Source organism: Leptinotarsa decemlineata, unplaced genomic scaffold, assembly GCF_025532065.1.
Source record: "Leptinotarsa decemlineata unplaced genomic scaffold, Ldec_3_MD MMD2_P_RNA_scaffold_2, whole genome shotgun sequence".
Lineage (NCBI taxonomy): Eukaryota > Metazoa > Arthropoda > Insecta > Coleoptera > Chrysomelidae > Leptinotarsa > Leptinotarsa decemlineata.
Window position 1 is genome coordinate 28,101,417 of NW_027412529.1, and position 21,322 is coordinate 28,122,738.

The following is a 21,322-nucleotide window of genomic DNA, read 5'->3' on the forward strand; positions in this document are numbered from 1 at the left end:
AACCTTGCTTCGAGGAATTCCATCGAAATATGGAATAACAATAATATTTGAATGTTTTGTTTTTGGTTTTCGTTTTTTTTATGTTGTACTTGTTTTGTTTTGCATAAAAAAATGTAAGTTTATGGATTTTATTTCCTTTATGCAAAATAGATGAAAAAAAAGTGGCTGTGTCATCTTATATAAAAATGGTAGATTCCTAGGTTTGGACCAAGCATGAACGCATACGGTGCGTTTGCAGCGCTGCCCAACGAAGCATTCACCACACGCTAATGACGCACCGTATGCGTTTTCAACAAATGAGCCATAATAAATATAAAAAAAGAAAAGAAACACAATCCCAAAGTGTTATCTAAAGTTTCAAGTCGATACATAAAAAAATGTATAGTCAGCGTGGGGCAAGCGAGGGTAAAACATGGTCAGCATTGAACGTGTTAAGATTCAGTTCTCTGAAGACTTGGTTGAATTACTCACTGAGAAAGGGGTCATGCCTTATGATCATATTGATTCTTTTGATAGATTTGATGAAGCTTGCTTGCCCCCTATTAATGCTTTCTACAACAAATTAGAAGTTAAACCCTGTCCCCGCAGACTATATCAACGAGCCCAGAATGTGTGGAAGAGTTTCAATTGTCAGAATTTGGGACAATATGTGGATATATATATATATATATATATATATATATATATATATATATATATATATATATATATATATATATATATATATATATATCCTTCTCCTCGCTGACATATTCGAACAATTTCGTGCTAGCTGCCTCAGGACTCAGAATCTGGACCCTGCCCATTACTATACGCTACCAGGCCTTACGTGGGATGCGATGCTCAAATATACTATAAAGTTGAATTGGAAGTACTGACAGATCCTGACATGTTTCTATTTGTTGAACGAGGGATTCGAGGTGGACTAAAACAAGTTTGTTCGAAGAGAAGAGCTCATGCGAACAATAAATATTTGAAAAAATATGACGCTTCTAATCCTGACACATACCTCATGTATTTCGATGTAAACAACCAGTATGGATGGGCGATGTCTCAGTATTTACCATATAATGGGTTTGAGTGGTGCGAAACCAATATTGACGTTTCATCAATATCCTATGAGAGCGACGTGGGATATATGCTTGAAGTTGATCTGGAGTATCCTAAACATCTACATGATTCACATAAAGACTTGCCATACTGCCTGAACATATAAATCCAAAAACAAAAAAGACCCCCAAATCGATAAAAGAGCTCACCAAATTGATGGCTACTCTCCAACACAAAGCAAAATATGTGATTCATTATCGCGCCCTCAAACAGGCCATTGCTAATGGTCTTGCCATCACGAAAACTCATCGAGTACTTCAATTCAATCAATCACCATGGTTGAAGTCCTATATTGATTTGAATACTGAGTTGCTGAAAAGGGCTACGCATGAGTTTGAAAAAATCTCTTCAAGCTAATGAACAACGCAGTATTCGAAAAAACGATGGAGGACATTAGAAAAAGAGTCAACAATAAACTCCTCACCGAATGGGCTGGTTGCTACGGAGCCGAGGCCTATATTTTCAAGCCAGAGTTCAAGAATGGCATAATATTCAATGAGAATTTGGTGGCAGTCGAACTGGGGAAACTGAAAGTTTATCTAAAGAAACCGATACAAGTAGGACAAGCTATCTTAGACTTGACGATTTTCATCATGGCAATATGCGTCATCGATTCGGAGATAATTGTGTAATTCTCTACACCGATACAGATAGCCTGATTTACGAAATATGCAATCAGGATCCTTATGAAATCATACGTCAAGATTGTCACAAATTCTTCTATACCTCGGATCACCCGTCCACTAATCAGTTTAACATTCCTTTGGTAAATAGAAAGGTTCTCGGGATGATGAAAGATGAGAATAACGCAATTCCGATGACTGATTACGTAGGCCTTAGATCGAAATTGTATACAACTAGGGTATTGGTGACGGAGGATGGTATCAATAAGAAGCGTCAGCAATTGGTAAATGATGGCTATGATGAGAAAGAAATTAATCAAATGATCTCATGCTTGGGAGTTACCAAGAAGGCAAAGGGAGTCAAATCTTCTGTGGTGAAAAATAAAATTATTTTCGATGATTATGTGAATTGCCTAAATAATTGGAAAAATATGAGTGTCATCCAAAATTTGATTCGATCTGATAAACATCAAGTACATTCCATCGCCCAATACAAGATTGCCCTCAGCTCTGAAGATGATAGGCGTTATATAATTCCGGATTCACACAATACGCTTCCTTGTTGTCATTATTCTATCCCTCAAACATCAAATGAATGCTATGGATATAGATGATTAACCCATGATTACTAGTATATATGTATTTGGCTGCAGTTAAGCTGGGATAAGATTTATATATTATCAACCCATTAGTGCATATTGTTCGTTTAATAGAACATGCTTATTCACGTCGACGAAGAGAACGTCTGCGCATATTTCCAATTATTTCCCGCGAAAAAGTTGTTAACACATATAAGATTAACAGTTGGTTCAGTCATATGTTAGTTTTGCTTGTTTGTATAGCGGTGGATACAGAATTATACTCAACTCGCTGCGGCGGGTAAGTCATTATACAATATCCATATTATTTATGACAAATATGTGGAGAGTAATGTAAATCCCTTTACATGAACTTACATACCATCAAGTAGTATCACAGATAACTCCTGTCTATCTTTACTTTTCTTCAAATCAATCTTCACATTCCATGTTCGTTTTATCGAATATTATGCATCATGGTTACTTATTATACGTCTGTTTTGACACAGATTATCGCTTGCCGAACTGATTGAAATTTTGGAACATAGCGACACAGAGACTAGCGATATACACATTACACAACCTCAAGACGGCGAAGATACTGATTTTGATGGTGATCCATCAGATGATGATCATAAAGGATATATTTCTCACCTGAGACCAGCTATGCTGCAGGTGAAAATTGAGTTTGTTTCACCTCTACCCTCCAATCTTAGAGATAGTAATGATACAGATTATAATACAGATGATGATATATCTTTGACAAAGTTATTTCCGAATGTTGAAGCAGATAGACCAACGGAGGATAACGCACCTACCACTTCAAAGAAGAAAAAAGTAGTTTGAAACAATGAAGTACACATTTTCAACATAGACCAAGAGTGCAACGGAAAAAAGCCACCCGAAGAAGTATATAGCAAAGTTTTCCCATTGCCCATTCAAAAAGCGAAAATGGTGGTGGCCAATATTTTCGTACTTTTTCTGATGTATCGGTTGTCAATGCCTGGCTGCTATTCCGTAAAATTCACCCCTAGCATGAATTGTCGTCTGCTGAAATTTAGGAGAGATTTGGCTCTGAATATCTTGAAGACTTACAGCCAAGGATCAAAAAGAAGGTAAATCAATCCAGCACCAGTTGCCAATGTCAGGTATGATGAAATCAACCATCTGCCACAGTATATCGAAAAGGAAAGATGTGCTGACTATGGAAAAAACGAGAAATTCATATGCGTGAAATGCTCTTGACCCGAAAGAGTGTTTCCTGAAATATCATACTCCATGGAGATGGATATTATTTTTGTTGCATCCATTTACCTATATTGATCTGTGAACATGACGTTCGAAAAATCGAACACTCTGTACTTTTTCAAATAGAAAAATTTTTGAAAAAATTTTTTTACAAAAGTTCTTTGATTTCCTCCAAACATACGATTTCCACTGAAAAAAACTAGCGTTTTCAAAAATTCATAACTTTATGCACTAATGAGTTAATGAATGTTTAACTCATTACTTTATATTATCAGTAAATTTGAGGTATAGAGATTTAAAAAACTTTAATAGCAGCAAAATATATCGATACTTGTAGAATGTAATTGTGAACATATTAATGGAATAATTAGATATCAATAAATATTTTGTAGTATATTTTTTGAATTCATGAATGATTTTTTCTACGTTAGGAACTTCCAAACCCACCCCCTTTTCCGGTTCAACTAACTAACATGATGCTAATTACAGTATACGAGCAATTTTTATCTATTCGAAAGGTGAAATATTGCTTCTTTACGTGGCGGCGCCGTTGCGAATCTATATGATATACTGAGTGACAACTCTCTATACAGGAAAGGTTTTTTGATTGATTCAATCTCAATTGTTTTACTAAAACAAAAAAATCCCAACATCTGTGGATAGTTATTTATTAAAACTGACACGAAATGTTACATTACACATCATATGGATTTTTGGAGAGAATGGGGTTTCAAAAATACGTGTTTTTTTGCTGCGGTTGAAATGACCAAAATAATCATTTGAGCGCGTTATATTTTTATGAAATTTTTCATGCAATTTTCATGATAGAAATGACCGTTTCATAGTATAAAACGTTACTTATTTTATTATATTGGCATTACCTACACTAATCACTGAATTGGATGTGTAGGACTTCAAAATTGGCTAGTTCGCAGTTCTGATATGAATCCTCTAGAGTTTTCATTCATAGGGCCATCTTTTGTTTATCAAAACTCCTGTACTAAAGAATGACTTGAGGAACCGAATAATTGACAGATGCAATCTGTGGAAGTGGAAGAGCAACTGAATGATGAGTTGTCATCATGTAAATTCAACTTGGCTTTTCATTATTATATAATAAATGAACTGTTCCTGATTAATTTGCTTCAAATGTATTGGAAGATACTGAAGACGATATTATTATTATTACATTAGGAATCAGTATTTTTGAACGTGCCAGATAATCAATCAAGACTTTTGGTCTTCACCTCACCATCAACCACATACAACTTCACGTCAACCTAGCCAGTTTTGTGGTGACAGTTTGATAGTGAAACTCCAAACTTCAAGACCCCTTTTGGTTTGATAATGACTCAAACTGCTGCTATTGAATTTCACTTATAGTTGTTCATAACCTGATAACATTGAATTTCAAGTTTTTTTTTTTATTTTTGCAATTCTTCCTTTGCTATTCTACAATAGACGCTTGGTATTATATTTTCCATAATCAGTGAATGAAATCATTTGAAATGAGTACCCACATCGGCCTGTTGCAGCTAATATGACGGAAATAGGTAATGGGGTCCTTTTGGCTTCGGAAAATGATAAGTCATGTTTATTGACATCTGAACGAATTTATTGATGGCATAATCATTGAAATAGGACGAGCAGAAGTGAAAATCGGAAGTGGCCTGTTTTTGATGGATTCGAAACCTCCCCACCATAAGGAATCCAAATATATCATACGTTTCAGTGAACAATGATTTTTTCATCACCGGATGTGTTTACTTCCGCATGAAACGTAAAGATATGTCAAAGTCATATGTCAATGTCATTATCAGTCATATCAGTCAGTCATATCAATCAGTCATCAAAGTCATATGTAATTATCAACGATGGTGCGGCTTAGTGCCCCGTTCGCATCGTCTCTGTTTTTTTCTTTGTCGATGAACTATACATACATTTCCCTTTCACTTGATGTATTGTGCGTGACGATCTGATCATTATTGACAAATATACAACACAGTGCCCCTCTAACATGTTGCTGCTATCTTTGTTTTTTCTCTGTCGATGAATTCTGTATTCGTTTACCTTTCATTTGATGTGCTGCACGTTGGGATTCAACTATCATTAATGAAGATGTGACTTAGTACCTTTCTGATGGTTGCGCCATTTTTTTTGTTATAACTCATTCATTTCAAAAATTCATCATACATTTTTTATCACGCCACCACCTCCCATGCTGACTTCGTTACTTTCAAAGTTTTAATGTTTTATCACTCTTATTATTATTCGACTCTCATTCTCCAATTTAATGCCATCTTACACAATCAACCGACCGATATTTGATTCCTCCATTCTGATTGGCTGACCGACATCACTCTGTATCAGAATTCAACTTGAGTGTTTCACAAAGTTCCGTTCAGTAGTCTGAAAATTCGCAAAATGAACCTTTATACTTGACTTTAGTCATCTCCTGATGATGCTACTAGATTAGCGAAACGCGTTAAGTGATAGATGACTGTCATATTGAAACATGAAAATGGCTACGACAATAACGATGAAATGGTAACGAATAAACGCACGCAAAACAGTCGAAAACGCCCGCAAAACGATCAAAAACGCACGCGAAAAGGTCGCACGCAAAACGGTCCCACGCAAAATGGTCAAATACTTCACTTTCCACATTTTCGAATGTCCACTCCACAATACGTTAAACCTCGACACCTATGGTGCCATCTTCTTCTCCTCCTGATGATGATGCTTACTTGGTCAACAAAGATATGACTTAGTGTTCTTGTGACATGTTGGAACGCCAGACTTCTGTTGAACTGTCATGCTTTTTTTCTTGAATAATGTATTTTGATGCACCCTGTATACACATTGATATCATATTTTGAACAGACATTTTTTTTCTCAAACGATGTATTTTGACGACCCTGTACACTCCGACGTCATGTTTGTTTTCAATTATGTATTTAGAGATACCTTGTACACATTGACGGATCGCAGATTGAACTGTCATTTTTTTATCTGATTCATTATTATTAATATATAATTTTCGCGCTTCCAATTTTCATCCAGTCGTTCACGCTTAATTTTCAAACCGGCAACACTACATTACTCCATGAATAACGATTTATTTCATAACCGGCAACAACTGCTTGCACCAGGAATGTAAAACCTCGATATCATCTCCATCTCTCTTTGTCTCGATTACGTCACATGCGTCTTTCACTCTTATACACACATAGACATCTTCATATGAAATATTAATTCTTTCCCAAATTTTAGTATATTTTTCTATCTTCAATATGATAATGACGACTACAACTTCCCTAAAATTCTACGGAAATCAATAAAATGCGGTTCAAGTATGAATTTCACTAGTTCGAACTTCCATTGTCTATTATATAAAATGATTTGAAATCCCTGAAACAAGTAAAAAAGAATAATTAAAAAAGAATAGTTGAAAATAACAATTATATTAAGCAACAATAAACCTGAAATGAAATGATAGTAAAATAACCTACAAGTAAAAATATAATAATTGAATAAATAAAAATTAAAGGAATGCAAAAAGAAAATAATAAAAATAAAAAAGTGTAGAGATTCCAAGTCACGTTAGTTCACGACGTTTCGATTGTTGGTATCTACAATCGTCTTCGGGTGATGACTGGGGTGATGACCCCAGTTCATTCAGTATCATTTCATTTCAGGTTTATTGTTGCTTAATATAATTGTTATTTTCAACTATTCTTTTTTAATTATTCTTTTTTACTTGTTTCAGGGATTTCAAATCATTTTATATAATAGACAATGGAAGTCCGAACTAGTGAAATTCATCACGAAACACTGTCAATCACCTTCAAACAAGCGGTTCAAGTATATTAAATAAGTCAATTTCGTTCCCGACAAAACTTTTGCTGTTAATACCCATCATTCGCAAATACTTTCAATGTCTTACATTGGTGTAGAGGCTAAGGACATTGTCTACCACGCGGACGTCCTGGGTTCGATTGTCATGACTATAAACTTTTTTTCAGACAAGGGGGTCATGGGGCAAGGCGGAGTCTCAAAGGGGACCGATCAATGATGCGGGCCGAGTTCCACGTTTGAATCGCTACGATACTCATTCCATCCTGCGTCGATGACGTCACACGTTTCTCTCTTCCACTCACTGAAGTTTTTCTCTGAAACACTTACCACCGACGCACGACCTTGAAGTGGGCCAGAATCCGCCTTGTTCATCTACTGGTTTGAATTTCCCTCTGTATGCGTGGTAGCTTCTGATTGGTTGACTGAATGACAGTGAAAGTGGAGAAGAGGAGGTGGTCTGTAGTGGGCTTTGAAGGCTGAGACTCAGTTTACACATAATGAACGTCTGGCAGAGACGAGGCGCTGACCTTTGCACCTTCCGTGTGAAGTGAGCCTGAGGTCCAAAAAACGTCAAAATCAAGCTCCATAAGAAAATGCATGGGATTTTGTGCTGGAATTCTCCTAGCTTGATTACTGCAATCAAAACAATTTACAAAAGAAGTAACGACAGGACCGTAATTTAAAATTGTTGTCACTGATGCTGGTAGTTATTTCAAATGAAACGCTATAATAATATCAAATGTGATATACCCTTGGATTGAGGAATTTATTGCTCTATCAATATCTGTAATAAAAAAGACAGGTCCTTACTTTAAAAAAAGTTGATGGTGGCAATGTTGACACGAAACGTTTTATTATTACATCGTCATGGTACACTTCGGATACAATAACATTTTTTTTCCATTTTTTTATATTCTTCGAAATAACAATTTCATTCGAAATAAACAAAAAACAGCATTTTTGTTTTTTTCGTATAACTCGAAAAGGGCGAGAGTCCCCATGAATTTTCTTCAATCATTGTATTGTTTCCGATGGCAGTTACCTTTTTTCACATTTAATCGTCTTCGTATCTATTACGGTTTAGAATATAGCAATGTTACCACATGATGAAAGAAACGGCCTGTATATGTTTTTGTTCGTGATACTAAATAAAATCAACATACTACTTTTCAGTATTAGTTTAGTGCTACAATTCATTGGGATTGATCGTTTACTTGTGGAAAATGTATTGGATTCTCAATTATCTACTCTTGAATCATTTCAGTTACTGCTTCGACTCAAAAAGCGGACGGTTGACATAATTGACACTGTTTATATCTGCAATTTCTAACATTGATGCAATCCTCTTCTGATTTGAATTTATCACCTAATGTCCAGAAACTTCCTTCCTCATCGTAACTAACCATTACACTTTCTGTTGCCCTTGAATTCAATTCACTACCACCTATTCTATTCTATTTATTTGTGTGTATATTTGCTGGATGTTCCAAAACTGTTCAAATGATATTGATGAGATTCTGGCCCAAAAACATTTTATGGAGTGTTTTCTCATGAAGTGAATGGAAAAGTCGCTTTCTTACATAAACTACGGCTTCTGCAAATAGAAATTGTGGCAATTGTGAATCAATTAAACTCATTTCCAGGCATAATAATAATAGTTGTATTGAGACCAATCCATTCGTTACATGTACTCCTGTTGGAGAATGTTCGACTTTAATTACAGTTCTTCTGAAGAAGTGTTTATTCTACAGATGAATACATGTTATACAACATAGATAATTCATGTGACTTTTAGTGAGTAACAATTGTTCTTATTTTTAACATTAGTTGATTGATTATTTTCATTATTATGTGCACTGTTCTGTTATACAAGCATTGTGATGATTTTATTTGTATATATGACGTCATATTTATACATTTTTGTGTTTTGACTTATTACAAATATTTGTTCAAATGTATCACGTAGCCAATAAACTATTCTATTCTATTCTATTCCATTCAATTACTTTCATTTACATTTGCCACCATTAATACATTTGAAACAAAGTTCTTCATTACCAGTTTGCCATTCTATTCTGGTTATGTATTTGATAACTTTCTGTTTCACTTCATATTGATGACCCATAAAAGCAACCTCAGTTCCTCAGTATATCAGTATAACTGAGTGGTACAAAGTAAGTAAAGGTTTCCTTTCAGTGATATTACTGAAAATGGACCAAAGACATCAAAATGAATTTTCCTAGGATATAAGTAGGTACATGTTTTGCCAAGTTCTTTGTAACTTTTTCGAGTCGATTTTGATTTCTCACAGACTTCACATTTGGCTTTTGGTTAATTATTTGGTAAAATATGAGGGTCTGCAATTACTTTTTCCAGGCCATGGAACATATTTTACTCGTAATTGATCACTAGTCTACGGTACCAAGAAGCGATAATAACATTTAGTAAACTATTTCTTGATTAAGTTCACTTTTGAAATACTTGCTCTCTTCCATTGGAAAAGACCCACCCAACAAATTTTCCATTTTTCCACAAAGTAATGTTTTTATCATTTTTTCCACAGTGATACCCTCTTCTCATATTCTTTACCATAATTAAGAGTAAATTTCAGATTATAATAATACAAGACTTCGTGAAGGATAACAATTTTAACTTCGTTTGACGGTGATAGTGAATGGATTTTCACATTTGTAATATGGGAAATATAAATTTCCTATCATATGTGAAGATGCTCCGGTATTAAAAATTCACTTGACACTGTCATCATCGAAAATTGTCGCAGAATAAGCTGTCACACTTCTGAGCACGATTATCTCTTCACAAACGGCTGTTAGCATTGAAAACGGCTGTTGTATTATTCAAGTGTTATTTTCACCCAACCCATTCAACGTTCTTAGTTTCATCAAATTATCTACTATATTGGCCAGATCAACAAGTGATATGATGTTGTTGTCAGAACGTTTTGCTGTTATCTCCATCAATCTTGTCCAAAGTTAATGATATTTCGAGATTTGATCGAAACCAATCAACCAAAGATTTAACAAGAACATGAAGAATATCATATCTCATCATAAATATCACTGAGAAATTTCCACATATTGAAGGTATCAAAATCAACCTTGAAGAAAGTTTTTGGCTTTCTACTACTCCATCTGATACAAAAAAATGGATGTGTAGATCATGCAAAGAAGTAACTTTCAGACACAAACTGAAAGAACAAACTGGAAGATTCTCTCATCCATTTTTTTTGTATCAGATGGAGTAGTAGAAAGCCAAAAACTTTTTTTCCCAAAAAATCAATCACTCCTAAAAATATAACCCTTTCAAATCAACCTTGAAGATTATTATAGGTCTGACCAGAGAAACTATTCATCTTCAGTCTTCACATTTTTTGCATGTTCTGCCTCGTAAATATCACTCGAACGTGGAGATACAGCTGTATCTATCTTTTCCACAGAAACAATTTCTCGTCCATTATATAACGGAACTTCAGAAAACTAAAATATACTACAATCGAAACGTCGTGAACTAACGTGGCTTGGAATCTCTTAACTTTGTATTTTTATTTTTTTTTTCATTTCTTAATTTTTATTCATTTTTTGTTTATTTGTTCTATTTTTACTTGTATTTCATTTCACTATTATTTCATTTCAAGTTTATGCTTAATATAATTTTCATTTTCAGCCATTCATTTTATAATTCTTCTCTTTCAGGTGTCTCAGGGATTTCAAATCATTTTATATATTAGACAATGGAAGTCCGAACTAGTGAAATTCATCATGAAACATTGTCAATCACCTTCAAACAAATTCAGAAAACTATTTCTCATCATTCATCATAGCAGGGGAGCCCACGTGCAAAATGTGAATTTACTCGAGCGTCATTGAGACATATTAGGTTGCAAAGCTTAGATGATAAAAAGAAAAAATGTTATTTAATATATACCTTTTCATCGGTGGGGCAAGCGGCTATAGATTTTTAAATATGTAAACAAATACTGTTGCATGGACATACTCGAGCGCGTCAGATATTGATAGCATCAATGTCCTACGTATTTTAATAATGTTGGTATATTAATCTGATCGTTTGCATGATGTGGGTGGTTGTGCCTAAGGGTTAAAAGTAAAAAGAAAAAAATTCAATCTAGCGCGATAGATTTTCTAAGGGGATGTTAAATGCAACAAAACGAAGCTCTAATTCAATAATCTGATGATTTCGATCTGACGCAAACTCGCAGCTATTATTATAATGTGCAAAAAAAATTCGACATTTTGAAATACTCAAGCGCATCAGATTAGGATATATATGGTTTATCTTTATGTTTTAGACGTGCTGTCTTATAATCTGACGATTATCTAGAGGGATTCGCTTAATCTGACAAAAACAATATTTTTTTTCCAATTTTTTTCATTCATTGAGCTAATTAATTGAAAATCTCAGGAAATAGCATGCAAATAAATAAGTGTATGTTTTTTTTTAAGTAGAATACTTATATTTATAAAAAATTAATTAAAAAAAATGCTCAAAAAAATTTAATTTTTTGTAATCAATTGATTAATTGATGAAGAAAAGAGAAATGGAACTTTCTATGTTTTTAACCACTTTTATTTGTAACTAACGTTACTGCAGTTTCGTCCTATGAGGAACATAAAAAATTTGATTTCTCTTTTCTTCATTATTATTTCCTATCACGTAGTAACGGCTACATCCATCAATTAGGTAATTGATTGATTATTCATCATCTCCATCTTCATCACGAACGAGTCTCTGTGATCAGCTGTGATGACGTCATGGCAACAGAATTCAGAGTGGGGACGGAGTGAGAGAGTAATAGATAGAGAAAAAGTGAATAGAGAATAGAAGAATAGAAATTCGAAGAGGGAAATATAGTTATCACACTGCTGCGCGCATCAAACTTAATCAACGAATTTTTTATTTCGGCTTGCGGAAATCGTCAGATCATATATTTTTTGTCATACTTGAATTATTTCCTTCGAAATAAAAAAAAATCAGCTACGCTCGAGAATGTCAGAATGACGTTATTTTTTTACAAATTTGCTGCCCTCCCCTTTCTTTACGTCAATCTCAAATTGTCATATTACTGGAATATACACTTTTTAGCAGGTAATCAACTCATTGAGGTAAGGTGACGCGCTCGAAAATGTCTGATGATCAATTTTTTTTACTAATCTGCCTGCACAGGCGGCCTTATATATGGGGCTCATATTTGGTGGAGGTACTCAACCGGGTACAAGGTACCCCCCTGTATATCAATCTGCCGCGCTTTAGTGAATCCCGAAATTACCGCTTGGGCTCCCCTATTATCAAAATCACAACATATAAAGATTGAATAATTTGAACCGTGGTTATAGAACAGAGAAAACAAATTATATAACAAAACTTCAGAAGAAAATGTTGTGCACTGCCTCATCTCAACAACTTCTTTTTTGTGGAACACCCCATATAAACGGAAATATATTCACGATATACGATATAATCAATACTATAATTCTCATTGAATTTTTTTTTTCATTTTTTTGGCTATCAACGCTGAGAATGTGAAATGATTTATTTTCGAAGATTATGTTCAGGTTTGATAATTACTGATCATGTCAACATCAAATTCAGTTTCACATTTTGTTTTTTCATATAAGATCTTTATATCATGAAATTCTCAAATTTTTCAATCGAGACAATTTTATTTTTACGGACCATACAATACGAGTATTGTATATACATACAATACGAGTATACGAACATCTGCTTACGTTGATGTATTCGAAAACAAAACAAATTTATATTGCCGGAAAAACTAGTAAAAACTTACCTATATCGTTGTAGCAGATGATGGAGCTGAAACAGTAAAAAAGATTATGTTCAATTGATCAATTATTTCAGAGTGGAAATGAGATTTTTTCACTTTCTGAATGTTCCAGTATCAGTCAATTATTATAAAAAACGCAAAAAAATCATTCCAACTAATTCAACAGAAAATTTTCAATTATCGCATCATCATAAAAAAATAGAAAAATTGTGAGCCATCACGGAATACCTGGCAGATGTGAAACATCGAAATTATTTTGTACATGTAATATGCAAAAAAGACCTAACAGAGCAAGACAAAAACTAATATGGCATAATGTAGAAATTAAATATCACGAATTTTTTTCCAGAAAATTATGATTGTTCACTTATTGAACATTTATTTCTATCAAATACAAAAATTTAAACTTCAAACATTCATTTGAAATTGTGACAACTCAATTTTTTCAATTTTTTCAATGAACTATCTAAAAATCCCAAAAACACAAAATTTCTTTCAGCTAGACATAAGCTCTGTCAGTTCATTTGGTGGGTTCCAAATGAATAACCAGATCGCCATATTCCAAGTGAGAATCGAAACAATGGAAATATATCAAATTTATTTCGGAGAGGTGAATATGGAATGCCCAAAGGATGGTGAAATGCCAAATCTTTGCGTTTGATTTAAGACAAAAAACAAAATATGACCATTTCGAATTTTTTGTGGATATGGTGATATTAGACAAGAAATTTCGATGGTATAGCGGATCTAATTAACTTGTGTACATACGTGTGAATATATGAGAATGAAAATGTACCTTACTGGCAATGACCATCTCTATATCTCAGGTATTCAAAACAGAGATTCTTTCAACTTTGAGAATTTTCGACAAATTCAAGGTAATAAAAAATACCAGTTCGTGTTTGGCGGAATGTTTAACGGGGAGGAGACAAACACTATTTTCTATAAAAGTTGTGTTAGGGATCAGTGGGAATCTAAGTGAATTTTTCATTAATATTCAATGTTTTTAGACTGTTTGGAAAATAAAGATATGGAATTTATAACTTTTCTGCATATGAGACTGAAACGAATATTTGTAACAGACTATTTTATCGAGAAAGATCATTGAAAATTTGTGTTTTGATTTTCAGTCGAGGTTATTTTTTTCATCAATGATATCGAAAGTGTTTCTTATTATATCCCCACAGTATGAGGTGAAAAAATACAACTACGAGTCATAACCCAATTTCAACAACTAAAAAAAAATTCAATGTAAGTGTTACGAGAGAAACTCAAAAATAAGATCTTTGTTTCCACACCTCTTAACGAAAAAGGCAATCAGAAAACAGAAGTGAAGAATAAACTTATTCGAAGAAATATTTCCTTCAGAAGTTATGAGAATTATCACGTGTGAATATTTTTTTAAAAATATGTTAAACCATCTCTCCAAATTGCTCTTCCATCCAACTGGTTGGATGGAAGAGCAATTTCTGCCTTGATTCGTCATGCGCAGACGTTGAATTCTGCCATTTGTTAGGTTAGATTAGTATCCCTTGTACTGAGTAACCTTTCAATAAAAGCATTTATTATTATTATTATTTTCCTAATCTATTGCATGAAGCAAAGATTGAATGGAAATATGGAAATGGAACAGAAAATCTGAGCAAGTGTAATGAAGGCAAACTGAAAAGTTCACCCCGGAAAGTTACTGCGTAATATACAAGCTTGGAAGAGTAAAATTGGTCAGTTACTTGTTGTACTCGTAAATGTTGCCTATGTATTGATAACATTTTAAAATGCGACGAATTATGAACTCGTTGGACTCAGTAACTTTTCGAAATGATTTATCCAGTTTGCCTTCATCACACTGGAACAGATTCTCCGCTGATCTATATTTATTTCTTCCATTATGAAAGACTACAGACTCAAAAAATATGGAGAAAAATGATATCTTCTGAAAAATATGAAATCCATTTCCACATATATGCAAAACAATACGCTGATGCAAACCCATTGTATGAATCGAAGTATTTTGTCACTTTTAGGAACTTTCTGACTCTTAAGGCATATTTCGAACAGATATTTAATGAAGGTGTTTTCAACAAAAACGGACAGACACATTATAAGTGGTCTGCAAATTTCAATGTCAGCATTACAATAACCCAATGTGCACCACATAGAAGTTCCACGATTCGATTTTGTACATCATTTGAAACCGAAAAAATCTGATCATTTTGTTTATTGAGGATTCGAAGTGAAAAGCCTTGTATTGGGTTATATTTTCCATTTCACTCGACATTTTGAGTAAAGTGAACATTTTTTTACGAATAATGCGCCTTCCAGAAAGCGTTTCAGTTGTAAGCTATGTCGTGCAAGTCATGAAGTTTTCCAGGTTCATGATTCAGATAAAATGATGAAAATATGCCAATAAACGGAAACTGCTGTATGCAAGTAGAAGTGTCAGGCAGGAGTTACTATGTTGGCAAAAAATAAGGAATCATATCAACATTATGACATTTATGAAAACTAGCATATATGATAGGTCATACATTATCAGAGGTGTTCTAGATTTTCTTGCCAAGACTAATAGGTATTCATAAATCATGAATATTTTTTTGAAATATTCAGTTCAGAAGTCATAGGATCTTTTGGTTGAATTGAAGCTTTTTGACTTGTTAATCAGCTAATGGAAACTGAGGGACAGTATTTTGAAATTTGTGCATATAACGTTGTCATCAACTCAATCCTCAAAACCTCTGACTTTTCATATCTGAAAACTGGTCATTATTTGATTTTGATTCAATGGAGACTCTCATGTTGAATTTACAATTTACATCTAAATGAAATTTGAGTCGATAAGACCGATTCTTTTTCTCAAACTCACCAATAATTCACACTATTGATGTCATACAGATAACCATATATTTTGCATTTCGTATACCTAATAATGTTGTGCACACTTTCACTGAGAGGATTCTAAGTTTTTGAGAAGTTGTTTTCTGAAGCATCAAATTCAAATCTTCGAATGAAAGGAAGAGCTTATTCTGTATGATGTCCATCTAAGCTCTCTTTCCATGAAGATGTGGAAAGGAGGTATATCTTTGTAAACCAGAGAGCTTTGACTGACTCGGTTATTCACATTATTCATGTACTATTATCATATATCCTCCTCTTCGAGTACCTAATGACGTCACGCCTTATTTTGCTAACGTTTTTTTCAATGCTGTTTTCTAAAGCATCAGATTTGAGTCATCGGATGAAAAAACCTTATCTGTATATTATTCATCTAACCTCTCTCACCATGGAGATGTGAAAAGGAGGCATGATCAACAAGAGATGCATGTGATGAGTGTTGCTTTGAAATGTTTTCATAGTAACATTATTGTCCACCTGGATGTGAAACCGACGAAACTATATTATACGAAACGAGTAGCTGGGCACCTTCTGGTTCAATTTGAAATATTTGCTCTCCCAATTCACCAAAATCACGCAGAAGAATAACATTCAAATTCATATCACAGGAAATTCAGTCCACGTACATTGATAATCAACATAATTTTGATCTTCTCAAGCTTTTCTAGACAAGCCAATTCAGCGAAATATGAAAACAAATTCATCTCACAGATATAGCATTGCTTTTTCTATTTGTTTTATAAACGGATTCGAAATTTTCAACTTTCCAATATTGAGTAAATGCAGGTGATAAATTTACTAATTTAGTTTTTTTCAAACACAATAAATATCACTTAATAATTTTTTCAATCAGATGAAATGATTTACGTGGCCATAGGGTGTATCTTAAATGATGTTATTTATTTCAGGTGGTTATTACCTGTTAGACTTTATGAAATGTTCACATGAACTTGTGTCCTAACTTTCTCCGTTTCCGAGTAACGGTAACAGTTCCACTAGAAATATTGTTAATTTGATTGAACTACGTGACTTTGTCATGATTAACAAACATCTTGAGAAAATTAAGAATGTCGTACAATCAGTGTCGTAGTCAAATCATTTTTCACTTCACACTAATGACTAAATGACTAATGTCATTTAGGTAATAATGTCATGAGTAATTTCAACCGAGGTGTGTTTGCAAGGTAATTGAATCAAAAGTGAATAATTTGTATTCCTCATTTTAATACATATTCAGTTTCTATTCGAGAATGTTCACAAATGAAGAGAAGCTTTCATACAAATGCACAAAAGAAGAAAAACTAATTTAATTCATTGTTTGATCTAAGTTATTCAGTGAGTAAGATGCTTGCGCGGTAATATTTCAAATACGTTACAGAAAGATTCACATCAGGCAATTGAAGATTATTTCTTCAAATTATTGTTCAGTCTGATGAAAATATCGAACTTGAAGAAACGCAGTAGCGTACAATGATTTTTACCATAAATATCATAAATATCACTCACCTAGTTTCAATAAAATCGGCCGAAAGACTTTTGAGTTATTATTAAAAAGCAATATTTTCAGCAAATCTTTGACCCCTTCACTCGGAATCGAGGCAAGTTAGGACACACGTACGTATGAACTTTTTTTCAGAAAATACGACAAGTAATCACCACCTGGAATTATTGATATCATTTGAGATACACACTTTATACACCAGAAAGCAGCGACTAAGCTATTTGTTCCCGGCAGAACTTTTGAGAACGAAGCAATTGTTTCGTATGTGAGCATTGGTCATCCCATATAGTTATGTTCTGGTCCTGCGCCCCAAGATTTCACACAAATTTTTCGGCTCTTCCATGTAGATAGTCTGGCTTTGTATGAAACATTCTCACGTAACTTTTTCATGAATGAGGAATTGAACTTTTTGTTTTTTCACTACTCGAATTTCTAACTAACGTTCCTACCGTTTCCTCCTATAAGGATGTTTTCAAACATATACAATAAACCCGTTGTATTCGTTTGAAATTTTTTTATAGGACAAAACTGCAGTAACGTTAGTTACAATACAAGAGTTGGAAAAATATAGAAATATAGAAAGTTTTATTTCTTATTTTTCATGATGATCCCGTACCACGTAGTGACGCTACATCCATCTTAATATTTTTATTCAAAATTCCCATTTGGGTTTTTTTATTTTTTTTATTGTGAATAGTGAGTGAGGGTAGTTAAATGAAGCTCGCAATCATCTGACTTTTTATTGAATAAACGCTGAGCTCTTTATGGGCTTTTAGTTTCGATCCTATCGTTCAAATTTTCAGTGGGCAGATTTCGTGAAAAGCGGAGATCACAGCTCTACGAAATTGGTACTGTAATTATAACATCATACTGTGGATTGTGATCGGTCCTCGATGTACGATTGAAGGAAATTTTCATATATATTTGAATCAATAGCTTCGGAGTTACAATATTCCACTTCTAGTCTACGGTTCGAATAGAATAGCTATATAGATACTACGCAGTGCTTTATTTTGTTATTCAGAAAGTATAGTTGATCAATCGCGTAAAGCGAGAGATTGTACTATATCCGAGTCTTCTGAAAAGTTTATAGAGCAGAAAATTATGTTTATTGGTTGTAGAAACGCTCTGGCCAAACAGATAAAATGGCAGTTGCAGAACATGTTCTCTCATAAAGTGGCAATGACATTGCCTCAGAACGCCCTCATATTTCGAGTCTTCTGGAAAGTATATAAAGCAGAAAATAATGTTTATTGGTTGTAGAAACCTGTGAGCAAAATAATAAAGTTGTTAACGCTCTGGCCAAACAGATAAATTGGAAATTGCAAAACATGTTCTCTCATAAAGTGGCAATGACATTGCCTCAGAACACCAGCAAGTTCTTGATAAAACCATAGGTAACTATCCAAAACTATTCATAAAGGCCATAGAAATGTATAGACATGAGAATAATTTTGACCGTCAGAAAGAGAGCTTAAATATCATCAAGACATTGATACCGGCATTTCGTAACACAAAGATTATACCACTCTTTCCAATAGAGATGAAACTGGAAACCATGTAATTACCATCTGAATGCGAACAACTATCATGAAAAATTAACTATTATACATAACTACAACTATTTACTTTTTCTACAGATATTACATGATGAATAATTGCTTACTATGACGGTCCGCCGCAAGTCATCAGTATCACAAACTTCTAAGGATTTTCTGAATCTCATGAATAATGTCAAAGGGAGCTCCTTCGTGACGATATTTTCGACATCAATTTATTGTATTTGATATCATCTCCGATGCTCCTACTTGATGAGGAATGGATATAAGAATGATTTTTCAACTCGCAATTCGAAAAATAACTCTTTTAACTAAATTAGTTAAATAACTGCATCTGCTAAAGACACAAATTCAGATTCACTTGATGATAGAATAACTGTGTTCCGTTTCCTACTCACCCAGCAAATTCTAGATCTATACTTGAAATAAATATCCACTCTTTGATATTTCACCTTCACATTCTGCCTAATCAGAATTCGCAAAAACAGTCAGTGAAACTTCAGAATCAGTTGGATCTGAGAATTGGTTTCAAATATGACCAATATTGGGCCTGGTTTTCAGCATCAGGAGTATCAAACATAAAATTTTCCGTACTCATTTTCTACTATATATTAAGAAACATCTTGAGTTTTTATATTGCCAATAAAGTTCACAGCTATTGTGCTCTTTGATGGTTTTCATTTTTCCATTCGGAATCAAATCGCTTGAATAGAATTCTTACATATGACAGTGGACTCAGGAACATTTCAATTTCCGATCGATCAACTTCCTCGAAATGTTTCACCAATTGTTACCCTCCATACTAAACTCTGACTTCAGTTTTGACATCTGTTCAAAAAAAATCTGTTTAAAATCTGTTTTTCCGTTAATCAGCTGACGAGGTCTTACCGTTTAACGTGTGAGTCCTAACACGGAATGTTTATATTCATTTCGTTTTCGATGTTTCCTAGCAGTATAATGTTATACATTCAGGTGCAAGGTCACCAGAGGCTACCCTCAAGGGGAAATACTATCTTCCCTTTTGTGGTCGCTTCTGATGGATAGTCTGCTTGATGCCCTCGACAGGAGAAAAGTAGATCTCCATCATGCTGGTCACCTTGTAGTCTTTTCAAGGTCCACGTCGGGGTGAGGTCATTCCATTTGGAACTGAGGTGAAATACCTTGGCATTATCCTTGATATAAATCTCACCTGGAACGCTCACTTGGAAAAAGTTTCACACAAAGTCAGACTGTCCCTATGGACATGTCGAAGAATGTGTGGTTGAACTTGGAGTTTAGATCCCAAATAAATCCATTGGAATTATGTGATAATTGTCAGACCAATGGTCAGTTATGGTGCAATTGCCTGGTGGCAGAAGGCTTTACAGAAAACGGCTCGGACGAAGCTTTCTAGCTCACAGATACAGTCTTGTCGGGTCATCAGTAGTGCCATCAGTACCACAACGTCAACGGCCATGGCGATCCTTCTAGATCGACCTACTCTCCACATTTCTTTGGAGAGAGAGACTAGATGGACTACATAAAGACTTGTGCACATTGACAATTGCACATATCAATTCAATGCAGAGTGCAATAGACTGTAGGTTGACACTGGAATTCACAGCATTCTGGAAATGACCTCTGACTTTATGCCTTCAATTGTAAACTACGAACTGCTTCATAGATTACTGTTCTCGAGTGGAGAGGACTGGATCCTCCGTGAAAAGGAAATATTGAGAGGAAATAGTTGTTGGTTCACAGACGGATCAAAAGCACCTTCAGGTTCTGGTGCAGGTGTTTTCAGTCGATGACTGATGACAGATATATCAACCTGCCTAGAAACTTATGCGATTGTATTTCAAGCGGAAATTTACGCTATTGAATTGTGTGTGGAGAGATTGGAAGAATCCAACCTCATATACAAGTCAATAAAATATTCTCGGACAGTCAAGCGATGTTGAGAGCTCTTGGTTCCTATCGAACGAAGTCTAAATTGGTAGCAAAAACGACTCTTCTCGATAGGAAGACTCAACAGCTGGTCTCTGGTCTGGATTCCTGACCTAGAAGGCAATGAGGCTGCTGACTCCCTTGCAAAGGAGGATACTCCAAGCAGCTTAATCGGACCAGAAGCTGTCATTAGCATCGCTCTA

General features: G+C 34.3%; 1 protein-coding gene across 1 annotated transcript in view; it reads right to left on the bottom strand.

Moving 5' to 3' along the window:
• Window positions 1-21,322, bottom strand: part of Oct-TyrR (Octopamine-Tyramine receptor) — a 1,115,181-nt gene that overhangs the window by 641,383 nt on the left and 452,476 nt on the right. Inside the window, exon 3 of the mRNA XM_074186523.1 lies at window positions 13,245-13,270. The gene's annotated coding sequence lies outside the window, so the exon portion shown is untranslated. The remainder of the gene's footprint in view (window positions 1-13,244; window positions 13,271-21,322) is intronic.